The sequence below is a fragment of the Neomonachus schauinslandi genome, chromosome 5 (genome assembly GCF_002201575.2).
Source record: "Neomonachus schauinslandi chromosome 5, ASM220157v2, whole genome shotgun sequence".
In the NCBI taxonomy this organism is placed as follows: Eukaryota; Metazoa; Chordata; class Mammalia; order Carnivora; family Phocidae; genus Neomonachus; species Neomonachus schauinslandi.
The window spans coordinates 41831399-41855742 of NC_058407.1; the positions used below are offsets into that span (position 1 = coordinate 41831399).

The following is a 24344-nucleotide window of genomic DNA, read 5'->3' on the forward strand; positions in this document are numbered from 1 at the left end:
GTGTAGGACAAGTGCAAAGAGAATGGTTGGATAGACTCACCTCTGGAGAAGGCAGAAGAGAAACTGTTGAGAAGTCGATTTGATAGACAGTGCCCAAATGGCAAAAGGAACTTTATTGTGGAAGCACCATAGGTATGATATAAAGAGCTATTTATTGACTTTATGAGAAAAGCAGCAACCTATTCATTTGGAAATAACAGCCGGAAAATATTGTTAAAGTGTTTTTTATTTTGAGAACTCAGAATCCTATTAACAGGAGAACTTTTAGCTATCTTGAAAATTGAAAAGGATAGATCTTCTGTTTTTAATAGTTGGTTCCATACTATTGTTTCTACTGTCCTTGTAAACACATTTATCTCACTTAAATTTGGATTATAAAAGCACTCACTGGTTAACATTCCCAGCATAGAGCTCTCTTCCAGCTTAATCAATCAATGATTATTTACTGAACTTCCTGAATGTTTCCTAAGTCCTGACACTCTTCTTAGATGAAACTAACTATACCTCTTGTTCTGATGCTCAACCTTTGCCACATGTCTATAAACTTGACTCAGTGACTGATTACAAACCCAAGAGTGTGTTCCACCTATGAGATCCCTAGTCATCCCTTGGCTTCTGGGTATTGGTGGCCATTCCTACCCCAAGCACTGCTCCCAACCCATTAATCACCATAGGTTGTAATAACATTGACTCTTGTCTACCCCCAGGCAGGCAGGAGGGTCATGAAATGGTGTTAGGTCTATTTACAGTTTGGGGTCCAGCCTTATTACTCAGCACCCCCTCTCTCCTCTTTGCACCCTTCTCTTTTCTGCTCCCTCCCTCTCAGGAACAGCAACAAAACCTGTGGGCACTTTTCATTTTCCTCCACTGAGTAATTTAACTCATTCATGTCTCTTTTTCCAGATTCTGTCCCAGGACCCCAACACTACCTGTAATAGCCTTTCTAATTCAATTTTTAGACAAGAGGTATCCTTCTCCAACTTGTCCAAGATGAGGATGTTTAATTCTTCACTTTCAATAGAAAATATTGTTAATTCAAATAAAACCACAAATTTCAACACAGTTACCAGTTGCAAGTGCTCACAGACCCTTCTTTTTCAATCCTGAAGAGGTAAATAAAAATGCCTCTAACACATAGGGAGCCTTCAACTATTCCCAAAATATATATGTTGGTTGTTTGGAAAATTACTGGGGAGGAAAAAATTTCTCTCTACCTTCTTAGGCTCTCTGGCTGGGGCCTTGTAAATTAGACTGAAAGAAGATAGATTAACCAGAGAAAAGCATACAAGTTTATTTAATATAATTTTCATGTGACATGGAAGCCTTCATAATGAAACATTAAATCTGAGTGTTTTTATACTAGGTTTGATGAAGGGTGGAAATTCATGGGAAAAACGTGATAGCACAAGGCCTGAGCTAAAGGTATAAGCCAATAAACTGGGGAAACTTAGCAAGGCCTGTTCATTCAGATACCTCTCTGGGTCTGTCTGTCTGTCTGTCTGTGGTCTTAGAGAAAGGAATGCTCATTTCCTTTGGGTACAGGAAGGGCACCTCTCACAGGAGGGTCTTATGACCTTCTTTAGGGGAAGGTCAGAGAGTCCTTCTTGTACCTGCTGTTTCTCAAATTCCTTCAACTTAAAATATTCAATATGTCAAGGCACCATATTTTGGGAGAGCATGTTTTGAACCCCATCAACACTAAACATGTTTTTGCATAAACAAACATTGGTTGGGAACCTACTGTGCTCTAAACATTTCTTCCATTAACACAATAGAATGAATACTGTTTGGGTTTCAGGGCCAGCTCTCTAACATGGAACTAAACTGTATTAGGAATTGTATAAGTCATATCTCTGAACTCTAGAAAAACAGGCATGTAATATTAAGGGATGAGGCGGCAGAAGGAGAAAGAATGGAACTATCTCTCCCTGTTGTGGGAACTGACAAGCCCTAGGACCAATGATTAGTAAGTACTTACTATTTTCATATTATTTGCTTAGCCAATATTCTAAATGCTGTACATAAAGTAACTCATTTAAACAAATATCTTTTGCTTTGTGTTGTCACCCACCTTCCACCTTCCTTCTGTATCCCTTCTCAACTCTCTGAGCACCTCTCTCAACATCACCAGGATATACGTGTTGTCCTGCATTCTTTGCCCTGGCCAATCTACAGTCCAAGGTGCTCCATGCTCTGAAATCCCCTATTTTCCAATCCCTAGTCATCAAAATTCCCAATATGACACTTGTGATGAACACTGAGGTTGTATATGCATAGGGTTGTTGACTCACTATATCTTACTGAAACGAATATAACACTGTAGGTTAACTATACTGGAATTAAAATAAACACTTAACCATTATGTTAGTGTATCTGATCTTACATGCTAGGAAGAAACTTTCCAGAGATGCTTTTATTTTCAAAAAGGAAACCTCATAAATCAAATGCATTTCTGGTGGTATTTCAGGCAGGTGGGTCTGGCAGTGAGGGGCAGGCATGAGATGATTCTGGGTTACTGAATGGAAGGGTTGGCTCTTCTGAAGAGAAAGTCCATGGAGGCTGTAACTCAGAGCTATTCTGTTTTACAGCATCTTCCTTTCTCCACTTCTGAACATAAAAAAAACACAGGTGGAAAATACCAGGAAAGATAAATTAGCAAACTCAGCTTCTTTAAATTCTGCAGAACATACCAAGGCATGAGCAGTGAAAGCAATGTTGTTAAAAGCATGGGAGTCTTCTTTGGGTCCAAATGTCCTGTTACTCTGGTTATGTGCTAACAACCACATCTGCTGATCGTTGGCTGACCCATGCAAAGATTAATTTACATTTATCCTTTTTCAGGCAAGCTCTAAGTAGAAAGGAATGTCCTAAATTGATTTCTGGGACTCTTAACCCAGGATATTTTTTATCTCAGTTCTTAATTATAATAGTGGACTAAAGCCTTCAAAGGAAGAAAATGCTGGTTTTTCTTAGTCATCTTTTGGATATAAGTATCTGAAGTAAGAATTAATTATTTCACAAAGGCATGATCTTTGTTTGTCATTCTTAACTTCTGAACAGAAGGCTAAGACCCTATTAATCTTTGTCTTCTCCAAATTATTAATGCAGGTACCAAAAGCAATGACATCATTGCAACTCAGTTTCCATCTTTATTATTGCAAACTGCTTTGTATACATTCCAGAAGAATTTTTAAAATTGGAGTTTTACTGAAAGAAAAATAAATGCAAGAATAATTGTTAGATAAGTAAGAAGGATGTTTATGCCTCTTATTTATTCTTGTGATTTTTCTAATGTATTTATTATTAAATTATATACAATGAAATAATGCATAATGGAATTGCTGACCAATGATCACAAAATTTACTTTTAGAGGTTCCTCTTATTAACTAGTCCATTAAGCTAGGTCTATTGACTGGCATCATTCATTTACCTTTTGTAGCTCTTGTCACAACTATAATTATTTATTTGTGTTGTTGTTTATGTAAGCTCTTTCTTCCCTATTCAACTGTGGGCTACCTGAGGAACTTCCGGTCAACTTTACCACCATATTTTGCATCCCCAGTGTGGTTATAGCCCCTGACACACAATAGGTGTCATAAATACAATAACTATATATTGAGTAAACAAATGATATTGTTAGGCACCTGAGATAAGTTCACTGAGATAGCTGAGCAATGAATTTGGCAAAGTTTCTTGGCAGTTAAGGCCCAAATGACATATATTGGGCTTTTGTTCTAACTAAAAATAGCATGTACATGACAAAACCATTTTCCTTGAATTGAACTCAAAGACACCAAGTAACAGAAATGACCACGTCTGTGTTTTTGCAGAACAAGCAAATGCTTTGGAATGAATTATTTCATGGACACTTCCTGAAAGTTTACATTACATTTAACTAATGAGAATGTTTTTGTAGATAACAGATTACATGGCCCAGGGACACTGATATCAGTTAATCAAGACAAAATACAGTTTGGTATTTAATTGTTCAAACACTGGAGTCAGAAAGATCTGGGTTTAGGGGCACTTAGGTGGCTCAATGAGTTAAGTATCCAACTTTAGATTTCAACTGAGGTCATGATCTCAGGGTCATGAGATTGAGCCATGTGGTGGGCTCTACTTAAGGCTTGCAGCCTGCTTAAGATTCTCTCTATCCCTCTGCCTCTCCCCACCCCTTGTGCATGCGCTCTCTCTCTGAAAGAAAGAAAGAAAGAAAACAAAAAGAAAGATCTGGTTTTGCATGCTGGCTGTATCCTATACATGAGCTGTGTGATCTGGGCAATTTACTTCCTCTGAGCCGTGGTTTCTGTATCTGTGAGATGTGACACTATTCCCTATTCATAAATTTGTTTGTGAATTAAATAAGATAATTTATGCAATTCTGACAAAGAGTAAATGCTCAATAAATGACAGCAAGTATTATTAGCTAACAATATTAAAGCAAAACTAGGGGAATCTAAAAGAATCAATAGTGACCATAATGATAAAACAGTTTCTCCCAGTCTCAGAAGCTTAAGTAAGCATTATGAAGTGACAAATCTCAATCAATCCTTGACTGAATTTTTCTAGTAAATGTGGGAAATGAAGAAATTTTATGTTGATGGTTACAGGGAGAGTCATATTTTAGATACCAGCTTGTAGGGAGCAAATTTGTTCTGCCATGAAAAAGATCCCAACTCATATTCTTACCCAGACAGAATTTTCACTCAGCTGATTAGAAGTGCAGATAGCAGGTGTGCTTGTGGATATTACCAAACTCTTATAAAAAATGTCAGTAAGTACTTGACTGAGAGTCCTACATCTTATGCCACATAAAAAGAGAGCAGCAGAACACATGGCATCCTGGACTGCCAAATCAGTCAGGCAAAAGCTGCAACTCCCAAACCACTGAATGAGTTTAGATATTTTTGAGTCTGCCCAAGGGTTCTGCTAAAGTGTTGCAACTGCCTACAGGTACAGCTCTTTGACTTCCGGGGTTAAGGCCACCAAAGACCTTTGACATCAACTACCCACTAGGTGTGTGATCATTTCTTAGGATGGCTTTTGCTACAAGAAACAGAATAATATCAATGGCGTAGAGGAATGCTCATCTTTCTGTTTTCTATAGTAGGAAAGTATTTATTCAAATCACCTATAAATCATTACAATGAAATGGGTCTAGGATACAGTTTTTATTCCTACCTATATTCTCAGTATGATGGAATAAAGCATTATAGTGATGATAAAGGAATACATGTTTCTTAGATTTGCAAACAGATTATGGAGGAAAGCTGAGATAGTTCAAAGCACTGATCGATCTACAGTTGAGTGAGAACAGATCACACCTTGATTCCATACCTGTATGGTTCATTAGAATAAACAGTTACATAATTTTATTTCCTATCCTGCATTTAGGACAGAAAATGAAAAATTCTATAGGGCACCTGGGTGGCTCAGTCGGTTAAGTGTCTGCCTTCGCCTCAGGTCATGATCTCAGGGTCCTGGGATTGAGCCCCATGTTAGGCTCCCTGCTCAGCGAGGAGTCTGCTTCTTCCTCTCCCTCTGCCCCACCTCCTGCTCGTGCTCCCTCTCTCTTCCTCTCTCTCCCTCAAATAAATAAATAAAATCTTTAAAAAAATTCTAATACCTAGAGACTTTGCTGGTGTTTTTCTTCAGATGAAAGTAGTTGATTAGATCATCTAGAGCTCTGGTGTCTAACTTAATAACCACCAGCCACAGGTGGCTATCTACATTAAAAGTAATTAAAATGAGTTAAAATTAAATAAAATTACAATGTCAGTTCCTCTATCACACTAGCCATATTTCAAGTGTTCAAGAGCTACTCTGTGGCTAATGGCTGCCATATTGAACAGTACAGATATGGAACATTCCCATTGCAGGAAGTTTTATTGGACTGTACTACTCTAGAATGATTAAAATTACTGGCTGTAAATTTGGGATGGTGCCTAGAACTTTACAAAATACCAACATCATTCTATGGTGGTAGAGTTGTCCAGCTATCAGTGGAAATGTATACTTTTGTAATTCCTCTTGCAGATGTCATGCCACAAATGATTTTGTCTGGACAGTTGGGAATAGTTTCTCATTCCAAAAATAATGCTATGTTTCCAGGGTCTCTATGAAAACCTATTCTAGGTTTTATATATATTTTTAATCTATATAACACTTCTATGAGATAGGTATTGTTTTCAAAATGCAGGTGTGAAGCTAAGAGTGATTCATTGACTTTTCCCAAATGATTTGGCTGGTAAGGGGAAAATAAGAATTCAAGCTTAGCCACTTTAGATTCTTGAGCCAGATTCTCACACTTAGTAGCTGTGTGACCTTGAGCAAACAACTTAACCTCTTTATGCCTCAGTTTCTTCATCTGTAAAGGGAGAGTGATAATAATGGTAGTCAGCTCAAAGGGCTGTGGAAATCAAGTAGACATATATGAAGTATTTGTAACAGTGCCTGGCACATGGTAAGCTCAATAAATGTTTGCCATTATTATCTAATGCAGTGTTTTTAAAAAAGAGATTGAGAAAAAGGTTTTAATAGTTTCAACTGCTAATTATTTATAACCAGGTTGAAAAACTCTTTTTAATGGTATCTGTTTTTCAAGCTCTCCAACACAGAGATTGGATGGCCAGGATTTCCTTCATGTCTACCCTGGAAAGGTGGGCTGGCATCAGCCAATATACCGAGGTATCACAAAAAAGGGATAAAAACTCTTCTCCGAAAAGCCTGAACGTAATAGCAGAAAATCCTCAGAGCTCAGGAGTTTACCCAAAACCTAGACAGAGTCTATTTTCATTTAACCTTCTTTTGGAGAATGCAAGAAAGGGACACAGGATTGGGAACTTTGGGTAGAAAGAATATTGTCAGGGGCGCCTGGGTGGCTCAGTCGGTTAAGCGTTTGCTTTCAGCTCAGGTCATGATCCCAGGGTCCTGGGATGGAGCCCCGCGTCAGGCTTCCTGCTTAGTGGGGAGTCTGCTTCTCTTTTTTCTCTCTTTCTCTCTCTCTCTCTCTGCCTCTCCCCCTGCTTGTGTTCTCTCTCTCCCTCTCTCAAAGTAATAAATAAAATCTTAAAAAAAAAAAGAAAGAATATTGTCAGATAAGGGACCATGTGAGTACTGCGGTCAAATGCAAAGCTTACTTAGGGTATTAATTTTACAGTTCTGAATCTCGGAAGATTCTAGGAGAGATTTTCTCATTGGCTCCTGAGAGGTAGGATTCAGAATTCATAAACGTAGGGAACCTGATGGGTTATGGGGGCAATATTTTTCATGAACTGGGTCAGAAAAGCAGAATGTCAGAGCTGAGCACCCCTTCACCACTCAGGACAGAAGACTGCATTTTATACCTGCCTAGAAGATTGAAACAAACTATGCCTTCACAATTCTAATGGTGGTGGACACATGCACACACACACACACACACAGGCAATAGCAATAGCCCAAGCCTCAGGGAAGAGGGAACAAATCAAGTTCCAATAGCAGGGAAACAACCTCCCCCCAAATCCAAAACATACCCACCAAAATAAATATCCGGGCCTCCTCCTTTTCTTCTCCTTAGAAGTACTGTAGCTATGGCCTTCTGGAGTCAATTATTTGGTTCAACTCTTAAGAGTAATTCTAGGGATGGGGGATGGTGATAGATTTTGGGCTCAGCAGAAATGGAATAGCCTCTTGCAGTAGACTGGTGGAGGAGAGGGAGAATTTCACAAGTGGAAATCATTTGGCAAATCTAAAGCAGCATTTCATTTTCATGTAGGGCTAGTCCTCATCATCCCATCCCTTCTGCAGACCTAGGTGTTGCAGGCAAGAGGACAGGAAGATAGGATCAAAAGCACAGGCTATTAGCAAAGAAACCATTTCTTATTAAACAGCCTCATTTAATTTAAGTCAGATAGAATTTAGGAACAAAAACCAAATTGTATTTTCTCCTTATTGCCTTTCCAGTTTTCTCTAAAACTCTTACCACTTTTTAAAATTAAGATTATTTCTACTGTCTCTCTAAATTGACCTGTATTTTGTTTATAAAACAGTGATAAGCTTCTAAATGTCTGATATGTGCCAGGCACCGTGCACAGCACTCAAGCATGATTTCATTTCATCTTCACGGACCTTGAGCAGGATTGCTAGTTAGTGGCGGAACCAGGGTTACAGACGCACATTGCTCCGCCCTTTAACCAGGTGTTGCATTGGTGTACTATTGTGCACTGAGTATGGTGGGTAATGCTAGCAAAGAGCACATCTGCCCCCCCCCCCCCCCCCCCCCGTTACTAGCCACGCTGAGGCCCCTACTATAAAGAATAGAAAAGTTTGTGTTTGAGGTTTTTCTTTTGAACTCTGTCAGCATGGGGTCACTCCCTATCATTTTCAGTTCAAACAGGACTCACACCATCTGGGGACGCGCGTGCGCGCGCACACACACACACACACTTTGATCTTGGTCTCCACCTAAAATTCCTTGATAGGGTACAGCTGCCTCTGCACAAATGTCTGCAGAAAGATGAATAGGGGATGGGAATCACGTTTTCTATGGTCTCGGCTTTATTTTTCCCCTACATTCCATCGCAGCCCATATAGTTGTTTCAGGTTTTAGTTAAAGTTGGCGTTACTAAAAGAAATTATAGGAGTCAAGAGAAAATAATTTTAAACTGTATGCTAAATAAAACTTTTCCCATAGTCTAGAACAGAGGTTGGGGAACTTTTTCTGTAAATGGCCATAGAGTAAATAGTTTAGGCTTTGAAGAATTTGCCTCTTTTGCAACAACTCAACTCTGCTATTGCGGGGAAAACAGCCATAAATGTTATGCAAACAAATAGACTTGGCTGTGTTCCAATAAAACTTTATTTACAAAAATAGGGTTTGGGCTAGGTTTGGCCTGTGAACTAAAATTTGCCGACCCACGGTCTAGTGCAGTACTGCCCAAGAGAAACACAATGCAAGCCACAAACGTGATTTTAAAGTTTTTAGTAGTCACATTTTAAAAAGTAAAAAGAAACAGGTAATACAGAATAATACATTTATTCAACCCAATATAGCCAAAATATTATCATTTCAACATGTAATTAGCATTCAAAAATATTAATGAAGCATCTTCAATTCTTTCTTTGTGTTGTCTTTGGAATCTGATGTGTATTTTCACATTTAAGGCACATCTTAATTCAGCCTAGCCACATTTTGGTGCTCAATAGCTACCTGAAGTAGTAGCTGCTGCATTGGATGAGGCAGCTCTAGATTCTATAGGTATCTCTGGTTACTCACCTGGTTTCCCTTTTCTTAGGTTTATCTATCTGCATACTCTTTCTTTATCCACACAACCTGTCCCAGCATCCTTAATCCTTCCCCTGAGTTTGACTTATTTACTATAGAGTAGCATTCAGGCATTGCTTCGGGCTGCCCATGGTAACCTTTGTCACTCCAAGTCCTACAGAACTGTGCGTATGTCTGCAGGTTGGGTTGGTGGCTGTCTTAGTCAGTTTAGGCTGCTATAACAAAAATGCCATATGCCATGTGGCTTCAACAACAAACATTCATTTCTCACAGTTCTGGAGACTGAGAAGTCCAAGAGAGGGTGCCACCAGATTCAGTGTCTGTTGAGAACTAGCTTCCTGCTTCATAGGCTGCCATTTTATTTCTGTGTCCTCACATGACAGAGGGGGTGAGGGATCTCTCTGGAGTCACTTTTATAAAGGCATTAATCTCATTCATGAGAGCTCCATCCTCATGACCTAATCACCTCCCAAAAGCCCCACCTCCAAATACCATCACATTAGGGGTTAGGTTTCAACATATAAATTTCAAAGGGACACAAACATTCAGTCTATAGTGGTCTCCCCAGAGAATCACCCAGCAACCCAAGTTCTAAAGGACAGCCAGAATACGTGTGCACACTCCACATCTGTTACCTTGTGAGGTTTCCCATCAGAATGAATTCTAGATCCTCCTCTTTACTTTTTTGTCCAATTATCCAGAAAGTAACTATTGGATCTGGAGTCTCTCTGTCTCTCCTCTCTTTCTCTCTCTCTCTCTCTCTGTCTTGGTCTTCCTGTGTCTCTTACTATGTCTCATCTTGTGCAGAAGGCTAAGGAATTTAATCTAGGAGGGCAGCCATGTACCTAGAAAGGAAAGGAGAATGAATTTTAGTGGGTAAATAATAGTCTCCACCAAGGGATATTTTCCTTCCCAGGCTGACTGGGCTGTGAGTGTGGGGATCATTCTTCTAATTTCAGCTTCGTTATCTTATACAATGATTTTAACAGTCCTGTGGGATCAAAAGTTTTTATTTTAATTTTACAGATGAGAGAATCAAGGCATTAGGTTATGCAACTTTCACAGATTATTGTTCCTTGTTATAGTATAGTCTTCCTTTTATTATGTTTATTTGGGCTATATTCCCAACTAGATCATAACATCATCTTCTCAACATTACAAAATCCAACATCTAGACATAGCAATTGCTTAATAAAGCTTTGCTAATTGAGTAACTAAATTAATGAGGAATGTATATTTATGTGCTGATGCTAGGAACTAATAGAAGCAGACTTCTTGCTACACAGGTAAATTATTTTGATAAGAACTAATATTTTAAAATTCAGATACTCAAGAAAACTACTAAGGAGTATCAAGGATGGCTGCTAATTTCTTCTACAATGCTGAATCATGGAATCGTGTTTATTAGCGCATCAATCCAACATTTAAAAAAAAACTACTCAAGGGCGCCTGGGTGGCTCAGTTGGTTAAGCGACTGCCTTCGGCTCAGGTCATGATCCTGGAGTCCCGGGATCGAGTCCCGCGTCGGGCTCCCTGCTCGGCGGGGAGCCTGCTTCTCCCTCTGACCCTCCTCCTTCTCATGTGCTCTCTCTCTCTCTCTCATTCTCTCTGTCTCAAATAAATAAATAAAAATCTTTAAAAAAAAAAAAAAAAAAAAAAAAAAACTACTCAAAAAGTGAATTTTTTAACAGTTCAGTCAAATGATTTATATATATATAATTCACTTGATTAAAAGATAAAGCTTGTTGTAGGTAAGGTCCATCTTTAGATTAGAACAAGAAAAAAGGAAGAAAACTAACACTTATCGAGTAAATTGTGTGATAGGCCCTTTATATAGCCCTCACAAAACCCTATTAGGTAAAAAGGATATAAGCATTCATATATGCAGAGGAAGAGGCAAAACTTTTGTCGGGGAGGAAAAACTTTACTCTCTTAGGTTCAGCACATGGTGGCCTGTGAATTAAACTAGAAAAAGATTAACAGGTGAAAATGCAGACAATTTTTATTAATATTTACATGCACAGGAGTTTACAGCAAAACTCTCAAGGAAGCAGTTATACTTGGGAACTTTTATACCCTTCCTAACTAAGGGAAGAGAATTTTGGCTTCAAGGGATGAGAAATTGTGGGGAAATATGTAGGGAAAATAATGGAAGATAAGGGCTATTTTAGTAAGGTCTGTTTATGCAAACTCATCTTGGTATTAGCTCCCTATCTTTGATGATAGGAGCCATTCTCCTCTCATTGATGCAGGAGGGGCAACTTCCTCAAAGGGAAATTTATATCCTGGATTTTAGGCAATCAGGGAAGGGCAGGGAACTCTTCCTGCATCTGTTGGCTTTGCTTTCAATTGCCTTTTACTCAAAATAATCCCTATGTCAAAGTGGAGTATTTGGGGGTAGCATATTCTGATCCCCTTCAAGATTCAGAAAGATTAAATTACTTGTCCAGCTTTACTCAGTTAGTGTATAGAGGACTCTGGGATTTAAATCTACCTCTGCCTGCCTCTACAGCATCTGCTTTTCAAATGTAAACATTCAGAAAAACAGTCTGGTTTTCCTATTCTATGTAATATTATTGAAATAATAACTTTATCCCAAGTAACTACTATATCTTTTAACATAGCATGATGCTTGTTTAAAATATTTTTATGAGATACCTTATTTGATCCTCCAGGTTGGTAGAAAGGCAGGACTTGCTGAACTGGTTTTACAGATGAAGAATCTAAGCTTATAAAGAATGTAGTGACTTGACCATGGCCAAGCAACCAGTTGGTAACATTGTTGCAACCATATTTGAGGTCTTCTGAATCCCCGCACAGTGCCTTTTTGGGCTATTTCATTATTGTCTGTTCCCTAACTGCCCACCCAATGAATTTAAACAGGATTATTCCTTTTAACCACAGACCTCTGAGGCATAGCCTCCCAGGGTATATGAAGATCGCTGTTCTGAAATCATATGCTCTGGGTCCAGATTTAGTCATTTGCTAGCTGTGTGAGGATAACAGGAGATGCTTTGTAGGATGACCTTGAAAGGAGGTAGGGCAGTAGGGAGTATTACGAGTGGCTTCCATTTCTCTGGCCTCAGGCTTCAGTGTGGAAGAACCTCCACCAGAAAAACTTGCTTTGCTCTTTCCTCTGGATTGTTTATCCCCAGGGCAGAAGGAGTGATCTATCTGACTGGGGAGTCTGGGAGGAAGTACCGGGCAAGCCAAGCCCAGTCCCCTCTTGGGCTCCATTTTCTTCAGAACTTGTCATGCCAGGTCTGCATTCTGCCTTGCTAAACGTGTGGAAGGGCCTGTGACTGCCAGGGAGGCCTGTGTTAGTCAGAGGTGAAGTATGAGCAGAGCCAGCCATCTGCTGCAGATATAAAACTATGTTCTCCAGCCTACCTTCTCTGTAAGAAGGGAACTATTTTGATGTCCACTTGCTTGCCTCTTCCATCTCTCTTTCAATTGGTTCTAACTCAGGCAGGGAAAATGGGTTTTATTTACTGCCTCCCTGGAAACCCAAGTAGACAGGTTCCTTTACTTTCTTTGTTCATAGACAAAGGGGTCCTAAATTCACTGTAAAATTATGTCTGAGCAAAGTTATAAATAATTTGTGATGTGTGAACCAAGTTTTAACTTGTAAGTGTGAAAAATGCTTTTATGTAATTGTTAAATCTAAATGGGTATTGCTTTCCCACAAAATCACAGTTTTTGTTATTGGTGGTTCTGCTGAAATCTGGCATTTCAGAAGTTTCAAAATGTCTTAAGAGCATACCGGATACAAAGAAAGAATACCCAAAGAAACAGAACTATAATTAGTACGCTAACAAAATATCACAGAAATTGGGGGAAAAAATGGAAGTAAAATACTCTGCCTTTTAAATTAGAGCCATCGAAGTGGTCCGCAGTAGGAAAGTGCTGGGATGCTCCTCTAGCGCTAATTTTGATACAAGAAAGTCATAGCCCACTTGGGCCTTAAAAAATTATTCTTTGAACTTAGTAATAGTATCTCTTCTTACTGATGTCTGAGATACCTTCTACAGAAGGAAATCAGTACACTGACTCTTGACAAGATTAGATTGAGAGATGTTGCCTGATTGCCCTTCCTCCTTTGGCATCTCAGATACTAGTCTCCTCTGCCATTCCTCTAACTATAGGTCTTTCTTGCTGACCCTTTATCTTCTGCCAACTTTTTAAATGCTGGAGTTCCTGGTCCTCTTATCTACCTTTTCCACAGGCATCTGTATCTGCGTGCCTCGTGTTGAAGATTTCTAAATCCACTCTTGCCTCCCACACGATTCTCCTGAACTACCCATTTGAATTCCTAACTGCCGGAGCCATCAGAGCTATCTCAAACACAGAATGTGCAGAACTAAACTCAGTTTGTGCACTCCTGCTCCCACATTGGCAGATTTCATATGAAAGTTGGTTTCTCTGGACCAGTTGGAAAATCTGATAATACCGAAGCCGTGGGGCAACAACTGGCTGGAGCCGAGGAGTAGCTGCCTCTGGGCTCCTGTTGCGCACAGTCCCTTCCACTCCTGGTTGACTTCACACGATCCATCCCTGGCCTGGCAACAGCGGATGTTCGAGTTGGTGACCACTGATCTGGTCATACTAGACCATTTGTTGTATTAAGAAATGGATTCAAGAACCAGATAGCATCTCTCTTTTCTATTCAGGCTGGAATTACCGGATTTTATTGAATCCTGGCTCTACCAGTTACCAGATTAATTGCAACTTTGCCGAAGTTACTTACCCTCTCTGTATCTCAGGGACCTCATCTATAAAATAGTGCTAATAAGTAGCTACCTCACAGGGCTGTTGTGAGAAATAAATGAGCTAAAGCATGAAGGCAACTGAGAACAATGCCCAACACATACGGAGCCATAGTGTCTGCTGCCTCAGCCCCGACTGTTTGTTACTCTCTCTTGGATTTTTGTGACCTATTTTTCAAAACTGCTTTTAAAAGAGATTGTTTTATAAGATGTTGGAAAATAGATTTAATCTGGTTCATGACCTCTAAAGAATACAACCTTGATGCTTGAGACTATGTAAATGCACCTTCTTCATTACTAAGAAGTCTCGTTTCTGGAGTTAAATAGAGGTTCAGTTTGACACCTGAAGTATGTGAGAGTGATAGGCCCAAATTGAATGGACAAATACTTGGTACCAACACATTACATGACTTGGCTGGAGTTTTTCTGTATATGAAATCCATGCTCAAAGGTGGAAGTCATTGTTTGAGTGCTTTTGTATTCCATAACTGTATTTCTCAAATGACCTTGAACAACTAGACCAAAACATCTTCGACATGGTTGTTCTCTTGCCAGAAATACTGTCCTGCTCTTATCACACAGCAAATTCTTACCTCCCCTTCAAGATTTGGTTTCAGATGTCACTTCTGTGACATCTTTTCTGGTACCTACTTCTCTATTATTAGCACTTACAATTGAATTGTAGCTGCTTGGTTACTTGTCTGTTTCTTTCAGAGTGAATTCCTTGAATTCTGGGACATCTTATGCATTGAACTAGAAAAGAGGTAATTACAGGCTTGGACTCTGGTGCCAGGCTCTGCAGATGTAAATCCAGACCCTGCCACTTAAGGGCTGTGTGGCCTTGGGACAGATCCTGGGTGTCTCTGGACCTGAATTTCCTCATCTAGAATATAGGGATAGATAGAGTGGTATCTTGTAGGGTTGTTGTGAGAATTAAATGAGCTAAGAGTTGTAAATCTTTACAGGACAGTATGGGGCACATAGAAGACACTCAGTAAGGGTTAGCGATTACTATTATTGTTACTGTTGACTTGATTTTTCCTTAATTTATTTCCATATTTTATCTCCAGTGTCCTGCAGTTGTTCAAATTTACTCTGCTACAACTGACGAAAATCTAATTTTACTGCTCTTTGCTTCTTCTAGCTTCAAGAACTAACTTTTCAAAATATGAATCACAGTTTGATTCTGCAGAGATAAAATATTGAGAAATGAAAGATATTGAATGTCTAGTATTGGCAAAAGATGCATAGCCACATTCCACGTCTTATTTTTTTGTTTTTTTTTTCTTTTTAAAACTTATCTTGTAACTCCTCCTAACTCCCAGATAAGGCCTTTCTAGGTCAATAAACTGATTCCCTTTTACTTCTATACTACATTTTATTCCCTTCTACCCCCCATTATAATGTGTTTAATATATATCTATTTAATATTAATTCCTGCTTCATCCTATCAGGGAGTACTTGATATTAACATGACTTATAACTGATGATGTTAACCTTGATCATTTTAGTTAAAGTGATATTTGTCAGGTTTCTCTACTATAAAGCTAATATTTTTCCCTTTCCTTACTCTTCTTTGGAAGTGAATCATTAAATCCAATCCTCAGCCAAGGGGGAGGGAAGTAACCTTCACCTCCTGGAGTGGGGAATATCTACACATATTCTTTGGATTCTTCTATAAGGAGGATTTGTCCCTTCTCCACTATTTATTTTGCATCCAATAATTTTTTTTTGAAGGGAGGGTATGGCAGAAGGGGAGGGAGAGAGCGCATCTTAAGCAGGCTCCACAGCCAGCGCAGAGCCCCATGTAGGGCTCGATCTCACAACCCTGAGATCATGACCTGAGCTGAAATCAAAACTCAGATGCTTAACCCACTGAGCCACCCAGGCGCCTCCACACTCAATAATTTTTATATCAATATGGACTCGTGGATATTTATTTTATTCCTTGGGTTATAATCCAATCCTATCATTATTTTGCTACCGAATTATTCCAGCTTTGGCCATTGGGGGCCATTGGGAGCTCTTTCAGATTGACTTCTGTGTCCTTGTGATATGCCCCCATCACTTTTACGTTTATTCAAACATATAGTAATATAAGATGTTCTAGACTTACCTTGTATTTTCCCTCCTCCAGCCCTAGAATCAGCTATATCTCCTTCTCTTGGAAAAATGGTAATTAGAAATCAAAATCTGGGTGATGGGCATGCTTATTTTACTAGAATGTCACTACTTCTAGGCCCTCTCAATGGACAGAGCTAGGAAATATATGTGTATATATACTAAACCTATGTATGCACACATCTATCTATCTATCTATCTATCTATCTATCTATCATCTATCTATCTATAAACATGAATTCATATTGATATTTCTAGCCCCAATCCAGTACTGCAGGGCTCATTTTAGCCTTCTCTCCTTGCTTATTTGTGATTTTTTCCCTCTGATAATGAGAGATCTGCTCCCATTATCTACAATTATTTACTTATTTGTTTGACCCTGGTACTGCATATTAAATTGTGCCCTCCCAAAGTTCGTATGTTGAAGTCCTAGCCCCTAGTACCTCATAATGTGACCTTATTTGGAGATAGTCTTTACAGAGGTAAGAGGAAAGCAAGGTAAAATGAGGTCATTAGAATGAGCCCTCATCCAATTTGACTGGTGTCCTTATAAAAAGGGGGAATTTGGACACGAACACACGCATAGAGAGAAGACAATATGAAGATCTTGGTCAAAGAAGGCCATCTACAAGCCAAAGAGAAAGGCCTGGAACAGATCCTTTCCTCATAGCACCCAGAAGGGACCAACTCTACCAAAATCTTGATTTCAGACTTCTAGTCTCCCAAACTGTGAGACAGTAAATTTCTGTTGCTTAAGCCACCCAGTTTGGTACTTTGTTATGGCAGCCCTGGCAAGTGAATACAAATACCTAGTATACAGACAGATTAGTTTTAGAACTTCTAATACTTACCTCTATGAGAAACAAATTTACCAAATAGAATACAGGGTTTATGTATAGCTGCTTTTGCCTTTAGCCTTATAGTATTTAGTCAAAATACTGTTTTCTAAAATAAGTTCCTTTTTTACCTATACGTCTAATGGGGTTATATTATATATTTGTAATACAATTAGATTAATTTATCAGACTGAATTCCATCCTAGGATCCCTCAACATCCTGGTTGACTTTTTTTTTTTTAAGATTTTATTTATTTATTTGACAGAGAGAAAGAGACAGTGTGAGAGGGAACACAAGCAGGGGGAATGGGAGAGGGAGAAGCAGGCTTCCCTCCAAGCAGGGAGCCTGAAGCGGGGCTCGATCCCAGGACCCTGGGACCATGACCCGAGCCAAAGGCAGACGCTTAATGACTGAGCCACCCAGGCGCCCCTGGTTGACTTTTAAAAATGTGAATACAATAAATGATTTTGAGAAATGTATAAAGTCTAAGTATTCACTACTGAGAAATGTATAAAGTCTGTAAGTATTCACTACTGAGAGAGTATAGAACAGTTCTAGTACCCTAAAAAGTCTCTTCCTCTGCAGCACCTTTGGAGTCAAGTCTTCACCCCTCCTGAACCCCTGGCAAGCACTGATGTGTCTTCTATTCCTTTAATGTTGCCTCTCCCATATGTCATAGAAATGAAATTATATAATATATAGCCTTTTGATTATGGTTTCTTTCACTTGGCAAAAATGTATCTGAGATTCATCCATGTTGTTGAGTATGTTAGTAGCTTGTTCCTTCTTATTTCTGCGTAGTATTCCATTGTACATTGTTTATTTATCTATTCACCTGTGGACAATATCTTCATTGCTTACAGTTTTTGGCAATTAGGAATAAGTTGTCATAAATGTTCACCTCCAGGTGTGTGTGTTTGTGTGTGTGTGTGTGTGTGTGTATGTGAACATAACTTTCCAGTTCACTTGGGTAAATAGCCAGGAGCGACACTGCTGGGTCATACAGTAAGTGTATATTTAACTTTAAAAGGAACTGCCAAACTATCTACCAAAATGACTGTACCATTTTGTATTCAGATCAACAATGAATGAGAATTCTTGCTGTTCTACACCTTTACCAATATACTGTACCATCAGCCAGGTGTTTTGTTTTGTTTTAATTTGAGCAATTCTAATAGGTATGTAATAATATCTAATTGTGGTTTTATTTTGCAAGCACTGCATTTTACAGATCTATCCCTGTTGCCATATTACATTTGACATTCTGCTGCATAATATTCTGATATGCATCCACCACATCTCACTATTCTCCCAATAATGGACACTGCAATTGTCTCCAAATAATACCATATAATTTATTTTCCTTATTTATTATGATCTCAGATTTCAATATTTATTTTTACCAACAAGTTGCTTCACAGATGAGGAAAAATAATATCTAAACAAATATCCAAACAAGATCTAAACCATATCCAAAAATCTTCTTGCATAGAGTAGATTGTCAAATTTTCTCACATAGACAAATGTAGAATTGATGCAATTATCTTCAAAAAAGGATCACTTAATAAAGTGTTATGACTTCCAGTTTGTTTTCAATGACTTTTTTCTTTCCTTTCTCCCTCCCTCACTAGCTTTCTTCTTTGCTTCTTTCCTTTCACTTCATTCTATCAAACAAATATTTATTGAATGTCCTTGCCCTGCTAGTCATTATCCAAGCCAGGAGTATACAAAAATGAGGACACTGCCTGTAGTAACTAATAATCCAGTGTAGTGTGTGTTCGGGGAGAAGGAAACATGGGAACACACATGTATACATAAAATGTTTCAGAAAGCAGACAAGAATATGCAACCACATCTGCCTTGGTGAGTTAGGGAAGATTCTCCAGGAAAGATAAAAACTTGGGCTTGATTTTGAAAGAAAAGCTGAAGGGTGGAGCAGAAGGTATAAAAATACTTGGTGTGTTGTGGGCCTGGTGAGTAGTTCAAAGTCATAATGTATGGGGTTCATGACAGTGGATAGTGGGAGGTATGGCTAGAAAAATAGGATGAATTCAGATTAAGATGGACTTTGTAAGGCGTTATTTTGTCATGTGACATCAAAGAGCCATTGCAGGTTTTAGGACAGTAGATTTGATTGGAATTTATTTATTTATTTATTTAAGACTTTATTTATTTGTCAGAGAGAGAGAGCACAAGCAGGGGGAGTGGCAGGCAGAGGGAGAAGCAGGCTTCTTGCTGAGCAAGGAGCCCAAGGCGGGACTCGATCCCAGGACCCTGAGATCATGACTTGAGACGAAGGCAGATGCTTAACCAACTGAGCCACCCAGGCATCCCTGGACTTGTATTTAGAACCATAACTTTGGCAATACAGATCAGAGAGGAATAAGAGGTCATTATTAGGGAGACCAATTGCAAAGCTATTATTGCAAATAGTTAAGGTAAGAGCTATTGAAGACCCACACAAAGGAATGGCCTATTTTCTGCCTAAGTTGTCTATTTGTGAAGCAGGAAAAAAGAAGGAAAATCTGGCAAGGCAGAATCATATTTGTCATGCAAATTAGAAAATAAAAACTATCATCAAAGGACAACATAAAAGGGGAGCCTGTGTATCTTGCCTGTGGTGACAGATACACACACACATGCTAACATTGTATAAACTAAACACACACACACAAGTGGGTCCAAGTGAAACTGGGGGCATTTGAATTAAGATTGTGAATTGTTGTTACCATTGTGGTAAATGGGGTAAAATTTACACAGATCTTTCTGTGTTATTTTGTACAACTGTATGAGTCTATGATCATTTTAACATAAATTTCAATTAAAAATGATAGCAAAATAAAGATATTTTCAGATGAAAATCCATTAATCTGTTTTTGGATGTAGAGAGAAATTTAAGGCAACTTGTCAAAAATTTCCCACTGGAATTTTGATTTTATGTTTCATTTATATAATTTGGGGGAAAAAGGAAAAAATAAAACTATCCAGATTCAAAACTAAGATAACAATTATTTAAATGTATCTTGTGCAGTTTTTACATGATAATTATTATTGGTGCCATTAGACATTTTACATGCTGATTAATTGAGATGGGTGAAAATAAATATTTATTGAGTACTTAAAGTACAAGTCATTGCTCTGGGGACTTACATATATTTCTCTATTTCATGCTAATGAAGAGGCTGATTTTATTAGAATTATTAATGCATTTTACAGATGGAGAAGCATTAAGGGTCAGACTGTGTAAGTACTTTTGCAAGGTCACAGAATGTTGGGATGAATCTATGCCTGTCTGACTTTCAAGCCTATGCACTTTTCCACTACTTAGGGGTTGAAATACAGACATAAACACATTTAAGAAATCATCTCTGTCATCGATTTGTCTGGTTGATTTCTATAGTGTCTGTATCCAATATTTAGAAATGTGGAATGTACTTCTGTAGTAATTGGTGTGGATTATTTCAGCTCAGGAAAACATGATTTAAAATTTGTGACAAGATAACTGTTGATAAAATATTTCACAAAAATAGTGTCAGATACTATTAGAAGACTTCAGGGGAATTCCCTTAACCTTTAAATAAAACAAAAACAAAACAAACCCTCAGTAAGAAGTTTATAATGTTTAACTTTTATGGGGTGTTAATTCTATGTCAGGTATCATGGTAAGCAACTTACATGTTGTTTAAACGTTCACAACAAAATTGGGATGAAAATTGGGCCGTTTGACTCCAAAGCTGCACTTCTTAACCACTAGGCTACAATGCCTTAAATATCAACCAAATGAAGATAAGGGGGGGATGAAGAAAAAAGGAACTTTAACTGAATGTTTAGCATGGCTCATGATCAGTGACCAGGACCACCATTTATTGTAATTAAATTAGCTGATTAACTGCATTATGCGTTTTGAGGGTCTAAGAGGAATCAATGTGAAAAACTCAATGGTATCTTCAGGTCAGTCACCTTCTACCCCTTTGTCTCATTTTATTTTCTTCATAGCTCTTTTACTTATTTATATCTAAATTATTTCAGGGGCACCTGGGTGGCTCAGTCAGTTAAGCGTCTGACTCTTGGTTTCGGCTCGGGTCATGATCTCAGCCCCACATCAGGCTCTGGGCTCAGTGTGGAGTCTGCTTGAGATCCTCTTCCTCTCCCTATGCGCCCCCCCCCCCCCCCCTCCCCCGGTTCTCTCTAAAAAAAAAAAAAAAAATCTTAAAAAAAAAAATTATTTCATTACTGTCTGTCACATGACTTACCTCACTAAAACATAAGTTCAGTAATACCAAGAAACTTGTTTTTCTTATTCAATGTTGTATTTCCAGTGTCTTAAGTTGTTCCCAACATGTATTTGGGACTATCCCAAATGAATGTGTAAATGACCTTCCCTTGACTTAAATGGTAGAGTTTTAGATTTACAAACGATGGTTTAAAAGGTTATATTAAATGACATGCATTATTAGCAATTTACTAGTGTTTCATTTCTTAGATTGGCTAAGATACACTGGAAGAAGGGAAGGAGAAAGCTGGAGGAAGGAGCTGGAGGAGGAGGCTGAGGAAAAGGGGAAAGAATATAAACTGGTAATAAGCCCTTAAATATGGGGGTGAGGGTTGAAGCATCAGAAATTAGGAGCCTTAGACCAGTGACTCAAATTGATGAGGCTTCCTGGAGTGGGATAGAAATCATCATGAAGGCTAACTTCTCAATTTGATCTCAGAAGTTCTACAACCGCAAAGATTTAAAGAAAGGAGGTGAAAGTAATTTAGGTCACTTCTAGTATGCTAATTACCTCGCATTGTGCATAGCTTTAATTAGAATAAAATAATCTTGAGGTTTCCATTGAAATTAGTGCCAAGTGTATGTACATTTTGGGCACTGGTCTACCTACTTTATGTCTTGTGGATTCTTCATGAGGAGTCATTACTGATATTATTATAATTACTTGTTAACTTCACATCATTGTCGAATACAGACAGTAGGTTAAAAAAATAAACCAAAAGAATCACATATGAAGAACCAAAATGAGTGGGTACACTGAGGCATCTGTAGCTTAGAATGGGAAAGGCAACTAATTTTAATGAGGTTGGGGATGCAAGAAGAAAATCTAGATCCTTTAAAATGGAATACAGTTGTTAAACGTGAGCATTACAATAGATGACTCCAGGCAGTTTGAAATTTAAAGGAATGAGCATGTAGAGAAGAGGTTCTCAAACTTTTTGGTCTCAAGACCCCTTTACACTCTAAAACTTAGGGACACCAGAGAACTATCCTGTGCATTCTAGGTACTGATATTTATCATATCAGAAATTAAGAAATTTTAAAAGTATCTAAAACAATAAATCATCTAAAAACAATAAATCAATTAAATATTAACATAAAAGAATCTTTTATATGAAAAGTAACTTTCCAAAACAAAAAAATTAAGTAGAGTGGCATTGTCTTACGTTTTTGCAAATCTCCTTAATGTCTGGTTTAACTGCAGATGACTGGATTTTATTATCTGCTTCCTTTTTCAATGTTTCCGTATCACATGTCATGTAGTCTCCGGAAAACTCCACTGTACACTTACGAGAGAATGAGAATGCAAAAGGCAAATAACGTTTTAGTATTATTATGGAAATACTTTCGACTTCCCCCTTTAAAGGGTCTGGGGACCACACTTTGAGGACCACCGTTTTAAGAGTTAACATCAGTCGATCCAGCATCAGTTGAAAAATAGCCATGATGTTTCACAGGCCCGAGGATTTACATAAAATTTATTTTTTCAGCAAGATGAAACAACAGTGTCCTCATTATAAAGCATTCAGAGAATAAACAAACATTGCCATTTTCATCCATCAAAAGAACTGAAGTAGAAATGAGAGATCGCACGTTAGGTAAAAGGATAGAGGGGTAGGGATGAGGAGGCAGCCCGGAAGCCACTGAGACCCACCAAGTTAGGAGACGCAAAACCTGCAGAAGACGCCGCCAAGGTGGTCAGGAGGAAAGAACTGTTGTTCTTAGGGGAAAATATGGGCGGGGAGGGAAAATGGTTACCGGGGACCGGGGAGTTGAAGGAATTAGGCCGGGATAGGGACAAGCGGTAGCTGCCCGACCCCGCCCTCACGCCTCCCTGCACCAGGCCGAGGAGGACGAGGTGGGCCAGGGGCGAGGTGAGCGGGTCAGGGAGCTTCCCGAGAACCTTCCTGTGCAGCGGGGAGAAAAGAGATTTCTTTTCATGTGCAGCGGGGAGAAAAGAGATGGCGCGGCGCGTAGCAGAGGGCGAAGGCGGGAACCCTAGGACCCCAAGCACTGCGCGGAGGGTGTGGAGGTCTTCGGGGAAGAAGGACAGTTCTGTTGCTAGGCAACCCGTCCTGGGCCCGCCTCCCGCTCGCGTTGCTAGGAGACGGCGAGGCCTGGGGGGGCGGCGGAGCGGGCCCTACGTGCTGACGCTAATTGTATATGAGCGCGAGCGGCGGGCTCTCGGGTCTTTTTTAGCGCCATCTGCTCGCGGCGCCGCCTCCTGCTCCTCCCGCCGCCGCCCTGAGTCACTGCCTGCGCAGCTCCGACCGCCTGGCTCCCCGTGCTAGCCACCGGTAACGGATGGGGGTCTGAAAGGGAAAGGGGAACGTAGAGTCGGTCAGGCGGCCTGCGCGGAGGGAAAGGACGGGGAAATGAGAGTGGGGGCCGCTGGCCTCCGGGGCCTCCCGGGTCGTCCAGTGAGGCCGGAGCCTGAGCCGTCCGCGGAGTTTCGTCCCCGTAGCCTGAGAGGGCCTCCGGGATTGGCTGGCGCTTTACTCGGGAACGGCTGAGGGGACGCGGGGGGTCGGTGCGGCCTGCGAGGCCCGGGGACCCTGCTGGTGTGCGCCGAGGTTCCCTGAGCCCCACCGGGCTTCTCCGCGCGGACGGGAGGGAGGCCGCGGTTTCGCCTCCCGGTCCATAGCGGCTGTCTCCTTAGGGCGCCCGGCGTGCGGGCCGGGTTCGAGTGCGCAGCCCACCGCTTCCTTTTCGCCCCCGCTTCCTCAAAAATAATCCCCGGAGGGAGGCCGCTGGGGGATGGAGAGAACGGCGGAGGCTGCGAATTCCGATGGGAGGGAGGGGATGTGTAGGGACGAGGCCTGGAGGGGGCGGGGAGGCTGCGAGGCTCCTGGGCTCTCCGCCCACTGGAGGCGGCGACGGGCTGGGAGGGGAAACCCCGGCGGCTTCCCTAGACACGTGGCCGCCGCCTGGGCTTGACGAGACCGAGGTCTGGGTTGTCCTCACTTCACTGAGAGTTGTAGGGATGGTGGGATTTGGAAATTAATAGTGAGTAAATAAGTCTAGCCTTGGCTTTCAAACTCCTACCTGCTTCTCTTTGGTCTTAAATCTTTTTATTGGTAC

General features: G+C 40.0%; 1 protein-coding gene across 5 annotated transcripts in view; it reads left to right on the forward strand.

The window, feature by feature from the left end:
- The first annotated feature begins 23424 nt into the window (after positions 1-23424).
- The window catches only part of NAP1L1 (nucleosome assembly protein 1 like 1), a 33116-nt gene continuing 32196 nt past the window's right edge, over positions 23425-24344 (forward strand). For 4 of the 5 annotated variants that reach the window (XM_021678648.2, XM_021678649.2, XM_021678652.2 and 1 more), the window contains exon 1: positions 23444-23560. The gene's annotated coding sequence lies outside the window, so the exon portion shown is untranslated. Of the gene's footprint in view, positions 23561-24344 lie in introns of all 5 variants that reach the window. The other variant, XM_021678647.2, reaches the window with a different exon arrangement.